Source organism: Nycticebus coucang, chromosome 14 (genome assembly GCF_027406575.1).
Source record: "Nycticebus coucang isolate mNycCou1 chromosome 14, mNycCou1.pri, whole genome shotgun sequence".
Lineage (NCBI taxonomy): Eukaryota > Metazoa > Chordata > Mammalia > Primates > Lorisidae > Nycticebus > Nycticebus coucang.
Genome location: NC_069793.1, coordinates 3,221,039 through 3,230,028, shown reverse-complemented (window position 1 = coordinate 3,230,028; position 8,990 = coordinate 3,221,039).

Sequence of the window (8,990 nt, the reverse complement as noted above, 5' to 3'; positions counted from 1 at the left end):
CAGAGGAAACTTCCCGAGAAGCCACCCACCGTGCAGGCCAGTCTGCTGGGCTGCAGCAGCAGATCAGACTGTGCCACAGGATAGCTTCCGTCACTGAATGCTTCCAGTATGTCCACCTCCGTGCTGGGTGTGCACAGCTACCATAAGGTATGGGGACATGGGAACAATCTCGCTCCCTTTGTACCCCCGGCTTTCAACACATTGCCTGCCAGAGCAGGTCCTCAGGGAACATGTACTGAATTGCTGTTGTAATCCCTAGTTTCCAGATGAGGAAACTGAGGCTTAGATGGGGGCAGAAACTTGTCCAGGTCACACAACCAGGCATGTGTGGATTAGTGTGTCCCCAGAGCCTTAGTGTGGCTACATGATACCAGGCTGGGAGATTTCTCCTCGGGTTGAGCACTGGGATCAGAGCTGCATAGTGGGCACCACTGTATGCTAAGGGGCCTCAGGGAGCTGGGGGTTGTCCAGGTAGGGGAAAGAAAGGAAGAGATGGGACACCACCAACAGACATAGATGCCCAAGTCCCAGCCATGGCTTGTGGGTGTAGATCCAGCACTCTGTCTCAAAAACGGCAGCTTCTGGATCTCTCTGAGCGCAGGTTCCATATTTGTAAAGTGGGGAGGATAACAGGACCTGCATATGGGGAATAAGATTTGCAGTATCGGCTCGGCACCTGTGGCACAGTGGTTACAGCATCAGCCACATACACTGAAGGTGGCGGGTTCAAACCGAGCTCGGGCCAGCTGAACAACAATGACAACTGCAACAAAAAAATACCCGGGCATTGTGGTGGGTGCCTGTAGCCCCAGCTACTTGGGACTACAAGAGAATTGCTTCAGCCCAAGAGTTTGAGGTTGCTGTGAGCTGTGATGCCATGGCACTCTACTAAGGGCAACATAGTGAGACTGTCTCAAAAATAAATAAATAAAATAATTTTAAAAAAAGATTTGCCACATCATTCTGAAATCTCTTTGTTTGGCACTCACTTCCCTCTGCAGTCTAGATTTTGTCCCTATTGCTTATATATAAAAGAAAAAAGGTATAAAGACAGGAATGAGATAAAACCTTTATTTCTTTAATTCCTGGGTTCAGGTGCTTGAAGGCAAGGGGCACATGAACAGCTTTTTTTGGAAAAGCAGTTGTATATCTAGATAAGAAAAGATGTTGAAACAACAAAACAAAAAGCAACAGCAATAAACTCTAGCCTGGGAGATTTGGAGAAGGGGAGAGCTACAGTGCTGAGCTCTGCCTCTGGGGCCTCAATAGTGTGTGACAATGGCTTTTGGGTAAAGGTAGACCACGTGGGTGTATTTGGGGACCAAGAGCAGAGGAGAACTTTGCTTCTCTTCTCAGGCTATAGCTTTGGAGAAAAGCCCTGGAAGCAGAATGACAATAGCAGTGTGTGGCGTTTGTCCATGAAGTCCTAGATGCCCACATGGCATGGGAAAGCCTTGAAATTCCTGTGCCCCAAAATTGCAAGGGCTGAGGAAGGCTGGAGCAACAGCTGACAGGAGGATGGCTCAGTGTATCTGGGTAGACAAACCAGAGGCCAGTAAGATGTAGGTGTCTCAGTTAAAGCTGGCGATGAAAACAGGCCCCAGGGACATTGGTCTGTAGGCCTTTTGTTCCTCCCAGTGCCGTGACACTAGAGCAGTCCCCTTGGATCTGAATGGCCCTTAAAAGTGGGAGAGAAGTTAGGACAGGAGCAGACTCAAAAGAACGGAGTTCAAATTGACAAGATTGAGAAAAGCTGGAACTTACTCAACTACCCTGTCTCCTAGGAACTGGACAGAGAGATGATGTTTAGTTCTAGAACAGGAGTGAGCAAGCTACAGCCCATGGGCCAGAGCTAGCCTGTTGACTACTTTTGTAAATAGCATTTATGGGACACAGCCAGGCCCGGTAGCTTGCATGCTGAAAGCTCTGAGCAGTGGTGAGAGGGTCCTCAGGTGCTCAAAGTCTAAAATATTTACTGTCCAGCTCCTTACAAAAAAAATTGGCTGGGGTGGCGCCTGTGGCTCAGTGAGTAGGGCGCCAGCCCCATATACCAAGGGTAGCGGGTTCAAACCCAGCCTCGGGCAAACTGCAACCAAAAAATAGCCGGGCGTTGTGGCGGGCACCTGTAGTCCCAGCTGCTCTGGAGGCTGAGGCAAGAGAATTACGTAAGCCCAAAAGCTGGAGGTTGCTGTGAGCCGTGTGATGTCATGGCACTCTACCAAGGGCAGTAAAGTGAGACTCTGTCTCTACACAAAAAAAAAAAAAAAAAAAAAAGTTGGCTGACTTTTAGTCTTGAAGATGATAGAAATTATAATCTATGTCCCCTTATATTTATTTCTTTTTCTTTTCTTTTTTTTTTGTTTTTTTGTTTTTTGAAAGAGTCTCTCTCTCATCCTGGGTAGGGTGCCATGGCACCATAGCTCACAGCAACCTCAAATTCTTGGGCTCGAGAGATCTTCCTGCCTTGGTCCCCCAAGTGGCTAGGACTACAGGCAACCATCACAATGCCTAGGCTAGTTTTTCTATTTTTAGTAGAGACGGGGTCTCATTTTTGCTCAGACTGGTCTTGAACTCCTGAGCTCAAGCAATCCACCTGACTCAGCCTCCCAGAGTGCTAGGATTACAGGTGTGAACACCCGGCCTATTTTTTTTTTTTTTTTGTAGAGACAGAGTCTCACTGTACCGCCCTCGGGTAGAGTGCCGTGGCGTCACACGGCTCACAGCAACCTCTAACTCTTGGGCTTACGCGATTCTCTTGCCTCAGCCTCCCGAGCAGCTGGGACTACAGGCGCCCGCCACAACGCCCGGCTATTTTTTTGTTGCAGTTTGGCCGGGGCTGGGTTTGAACCCGCCACCCTCGGCATATGGGGCCGGCGCCCTACTCACTGAGCCACAGGCGCCGCCCTACCCGGCCTATTTTTATTTTCTTAGAGATAAGGTCTCGCTCTGTCACCCAGGCTGGAGTGTAGTCATGTGATCACAGCTCACTGCAGCTTTCACCTCCTGGGCTCAAGTGATGCCCCTGCCTCAGCCTCCTGAGTAGCTGGGACTACAGGTGCTATCACACCCATTTCATATGCCCTCTGTGTATAGTAAAGGACTGATGGCTTGAATATATGATACTTTTTTTGAGACAGAGCCTCAAGCTGTCACCCCGGGTAGAGTGCTGTGGCATCACAGCCCACAGCAACCTCCAACTCCTGAGCTTAAGCTATTCTCTTGCCTCAGCCTCCCAAGCACCTGGGACTACAGGCACCTGCCACAACACCTGGCTATTTTTTGATTGTAGTTGTCACTGTTGTTTGGCAGGCCCAAGCTGGATTCAAACTTGCCAACTCTGGTGTATGTGGCTGGCGCCTTAGCCGATTGAGACAGACTCTCATTATGTCACCCTCAGTAGAATGCTGTGGTGTCACAGCTCACAGCAATCTCAAACTCTTGGGCTCAAGCAGTTCTCTTGCCTCAGCCTCCCAAGTAGCTGGGACTATAGGCACCCACCACTGCACCTGGCTATTTTTTGTTGCAGTTGTCATTGTTGTGTAGCTGGCCTGGGCCAGGTTCGAATGCATCACCCTCAGTGTATGTGGCTGGTGCCTTAACCACTGTGTTATGGGCACAGAGCTATTATTGTTCAGGATTCATTGAGGGTACAAAGAATCAGGTCACATTGATTGCATTTGTTAGGTAAAGTTCTTATAATTGTGTCCCACCCCCAAAAGATGTGACCACCCCTCCTTCCCTCTCACTGCTCTCCCCTTCCCCATCCCCCACCATCTACTAGGTCATTAATTGTCCTCATATCAGAATTGAGTACATGGGATTCTTGCCTCTCCATTCTTGTGATGCTTTACTAAGAATAATGTGTTCCATCCAGGTTAGTGCTATGATACTCTTGATACCCCACCTGGGCAGGGTTTGGGATTAAACCAAAAGGTGCTTGTAAACAGATCTTCTTGGTGCCCACCTATTACTGCATCACAGTTTTTCCCCAAACTTAGTGGCTTAGATAATAAACATTTCTTATCTTGCTCAGTTTCTGATGGTCAGAAATTTGGAGCAGTTTAGCTGGGTGGTTCTGGCTTGGATTCTCTCACGACAGAGTCCAAATGTCAGCTGGAGCTGGCGCATATGGAAGCTTAGCAGGGGCTGGGGAACCCCCTTTCCAGGAGGCTCCCTCAAGTCCTAGCAAGTGGCTGGGCGCAGTGGTTCATGCCTGTAATCCTAGCACTCTGGAAGGCCAAGACAGATGCTTGAGCTCAGGAGTTCAAGACCAGCCTGAGCAAGAGTGAGACCGTCTCTAAAAAATAGCCGTGTGTTATGGCGAGTGCCTATAGTCCCATCTACGTGGGAGGCTGAGGCAAGAGAACCGCTTGAGCCCAAGAGTTTGAGATTGCTGTGAGCCGTGACACTATGGCACTCGACCAAGGGCGACAAAGTGAGACTCTGCCTTAAAAAAAAAAAACAACAAAAAAACAAGCCAAGGAGAAAACAAAAACAAATCAAATACCTAGCAAATGAGGGCTGCTTGTTGGTGAGAGTCAACCATTCCTCTGCTTATATACTTCTGCCTGGGATGTTTAAATGTCCTCACGCTGTGATGGCTGCGTTCCTCAGACTGAGTGATCCAAGAGCAAAAGACTGAAGCTACAATGTCTGTTTTTTGGGGAGGGTTGGTAGAGAATGGGGTCTTGCTATGTTTCCCAGGCTCATCTCAAGCTTGTGGCCTCAAGAGATCCTTTTGCCTCAGCCTCCCAAACAAAGTGCTAGGAATACAGGTGTGAGCCACTGCGTCTGGCTTTTTCCTTTCTTTTTCTTTTCTTTCTTCTTCTTTTTTTTTTTTTTTTTTTGTAGAGACAGAGTCTCACTGTACCGCCCTCGGGTAGAGTGCCGTGGCGTCACACGGCTCACAGCAAACTTTAACTCTTGGGCTTCCGCGATTCTCTTGCCTCAGCCTCCCGAGCAGCTGGGACTACAGGCGCCCGCCACAACGCCCGGCTATTTTTTTGTTGCAGTTTGGCCGGGGCTGGGTTTGAACCCGCCACCCTCAGCATATGGGGCCGGCGCCCTACTCACTGAGCCACAGGCGCCGCCCTTCTTTTTTTTTAGACAGAGTCTCACTTTGTCACCCTTGGTAAAGTACTGTGGCATCACGGCTCACAGCAACCTCAAACTCTTGGGCTTAAACAATTCTCTTGCCTCAGCCTCCCAAGTAGCTGAGACTACAGGCACCCACCACAATGCCCAGCTTTTTTTTTTTTTTTTTTAGAGACAAGGTCTTGTTCTGGCTCTTGCTCAGGCTGGTCTCAAACTCCTGAGCTCAGGCAATCCACCTGGCACAGATGCCCAGAGTGCTCGCCCAACCTGGCTTTTTTTCTTTTTAGCTGACAGTCAAAAGCCACACACCATCATTTCTGTAATGTACTACTGGTTGCACAGATCAGCCCTACCCAGTCTGGGAAGAGACTATACAAGGGTGTGCACAACAGAATATCATTGAGGGTCACTGGAGTTTGGCTACCCCAGACTGCCCTCTGATTCCCCTGTCCATGTTAAAAATTTCCCTCCCTCCCTTTCATCCCTCCACTCCATTACAGAGCTATCTGGAAATCCAAATTCCCATCATCTTACTCAGGTCCAGGTGTGCATTCCCTGTCTACAGGTGTGGTTCCCTGGCTACAACCCCTCAAGAACAGTTCCTCTGTATCTGGGAAACTATGAACTAAAGAGATATGTTGGGCAGCGCCTGTGGCTCAAAGGGGTAGGGCGCCAGCCCCATATGCCAGAGGTGGAGGGTTCAAATCCAGCCCCAGCCAAAAACTGCAAGGAAAAAAAAAGAGAGAGAGAGAGAGAGATGTTATCTTTCCCTTGCACACCCAAGAGACTGCTATATATATTTTTGGGTTCAAAAAGTGGGAATATGGGAGGCATGCAGGAATCATTGGTGCTTAGCAATTGCAAAATCTAGTAAGACACAAATTGGTAGTTCTTTTATTAAGACTTCAAGTCTGTAAGCCTGTGGATCATCATTTTTGGCTCTTGGCTCCACCCTCTGAGCTCTTAGTTCTACCCTGAGTCATCTTTCCTTTCCCATGAAAGGTAGCTGGTGTGTGCAGCTGTAGAGTTTTATTTGCCTGCATCCTGTCAATAGAAGTTTGGATATCCAAGTGCCTCTTTTCCATTTTTGCAGTCTGTCATTTTCAGTCTGAGTTGGCAGTGTTTTAGCCAGTATAATTCTCTTAAAAACTTTGTGGATTTCTATGATCTTATTTGCTCCGTTAGATTACACTCACGAATCTCTTTGAGATAAGTCCCTCTCTACCTTGGAGTATGCTGATAGACAACTCCCTTAATGTTTCTAGAAACGTTACTGTTTGGAAGGAAGAGAAAAAGGGAGGAAGGAAGAAAGATAGGAAATCTGGTAAATATACGCAACGAAATACTATTCGGTCATAAAAAAGAATGAGATCCTGAATCAATATGGGTGGAACTAGAGGTCATTATCTTAAATGAAATGAATCAAAGAAAGACAAATATTGCATGTTCTTACTTGGAAGTAGGAGCTAAACCATGCATACACATGGATATAAAGAGTAAAACAATAGACAGTGGAGACTTGGGAGGGTGAGGGTGTGGGAGAGGGATGGGTAATGAGAAACTACTTAATGTACTCCATAGGTACAATGCATATTATTCAGGTGAGGAACACCCTTAAAGCCCTTATTTGACCACTGCAAAATCTATAGATGTAACAAAATTACACTGGTATCCCACAAATTTATACAAATAAATAGATAAATAATTTTAAAAGGGGTTTAATGTAGTGGCTCATGCCTGTAATCTTAGCACTCTGGAAGGCCAAGGCAGGTGGATTGTTTGAGCTCAGTTATACAAGATCAGCCTGAGCAAGAGAGAGACCCCATCTCTACCAAAAATAGAAAAAAATAGCCAGGCACTGTGGTGGGTGCCCGTAATCCCAGATACTTGGGAGGCTGAGGCAAGAGGATCTCTTGAGCCCAAGAGTTTGAGGTTGCTGTGAGCTGTGATGAGAGCACTGCACTTTCCCCGGGGCCACAGTGTGAGACTGTCTCAAAAAAAGTTATGTTTGGCAGTGCCCTTAGCTCAGTCGGTAGGGCACTGGCCCTATACGGCCCCAGGCCAGCTAAAACAACAATGACAACTGCAACAACATCAACAACAAAATAGCCAGGTGTTGTGGCAGGCACCTGTAGTCCCAACTACTTGGAAAGTGACACCACGGCGACACTTGAGACCTAGGGCGACAGCTTAAGACTCTAAAAAAAAAAGTTATGTTTTTGTTTTTTTTTAAAGGATCTGTTGCACTGTGGGGTATACAGAGATAAATCAGACCCAGCCTGGCTTGTTCTGAGCCAGGCTCTCCAAGTGCTTCACCTGAATTAACCAATTTCTTAGGAGGCAGGTACCATTACTATGTATCAGCTCCATTTTACTAGAAGGGAAACTGAAGTACAGTGAGGTTAATGATCTTGCCCAAGATTTTACAGCTTGGTTCCAGAGTCTTGATACGGGTAATGAGACCGAGTGTTACAAAGGCCTTGACACACTTCAGAGGCAGAGACAACCACATATAATTAGTGGGAGTCTAATATGCATTCATAATCTAAAAATTTATGTGTCTCACAGTTTACAGTGTGGTTTTTACATGGATTCTCTCATTTTACTAGATGAGGCAGTATGGAATCTTGGTTAAAATCATGGAGTGAGAGGAGACTGGGCACGGTGGCTCATGCCTGTAATCCCAGCACTTGGGAGGCCGAAGCAGGTGGATTGCCTAAACTCAGGAGACTAGCATGAGCTAAAGTCTCCAAAAATAGCCGGGCACTGTGGTGGGTGCCTGTAGTCCCAGCTACTGGGGAGGCTGAAGCAAGAGGATTGCTTGAGCCCAAGAGTTGGAGGTTGCTATGAGCTATGATATGACGGCACTCTACTGAGGGTGACAAAGTGAGACTGTCTCAAAAAAAAGCATGGAGTGGGGAACCTGTGCCTTGGGGCCACATGTGGCCTTCTGCATCCTTGAGTGCAGCCTTTTGACTGAATTCAAATTTTATAGAACAAATCTTTTAAACAAAGGATAATAACTGGTCCTCCTTTTGTGTCTCAAGTTTCTAAAAGGTGTACAATAAAAGTATTCACAGCATGCCCTTTTGGGGAGTAAATAAGATAATAATGCTCTTAAAGGGCTTACAGTGCCTAAACTATAGCAAGTGCTCAGAAAACAAGTTAAACGATACAATTAAGATGTTGGCTTCTTTGATTGCTCACAGATAATGTATCAAATGTTCTGGACCTGTTATGCCTCACAGCAGCTCTCAGGGTTTTGTCTTCATTGTACAGATAATAAAACCACATGCTTACCAGGGGCAGGCATTGTTCTAAAGCACTTCATTAACTCAATCCTCCCTACAATCCTGAGGTAGGTGCTACATATATTTTTTTTATTATTAAATCATAGCTGTGTACGTTAATGCGATCATGGGGCACCATACACTGGTTTTAGGTGCTACATATTATAATACCCATTGTACAGGGAAGGAAGCAGAGCATAAAGTTAAGTAATTTGATCAAGTTCACAGCCAGCAAAGAGGAGCACCCGGGCAGTTTGCTTCCAGGGTCTACTCTCTTTACCACGCTGCTTTTCCAGAACAAGAGAGGAAACAAGACTCAAGAGTAAGGACTCTGGTTCCCAGTGACCTGGGACAGCTGCCAGATTAATTTCAAACCCTAAGATTATCACTGTGTCCGGCAGATGGCGCCCTGGCGCATAGCAACTGGCCAGGCTTGCACTAGGTGTCAAAACTACCACACCCACAATGCCCTGCAGGCACCAAGCCCCGCCCACTTTTTTAGCTGTCCGACGCAGTGCCGGTGCATGCTCCTGGGAGAATGTGTGTACTGAGTCCATTCGAGTCTTTCCACTATCTGCAGAAAGCACGGCAAAGGTTTTTTTCTCT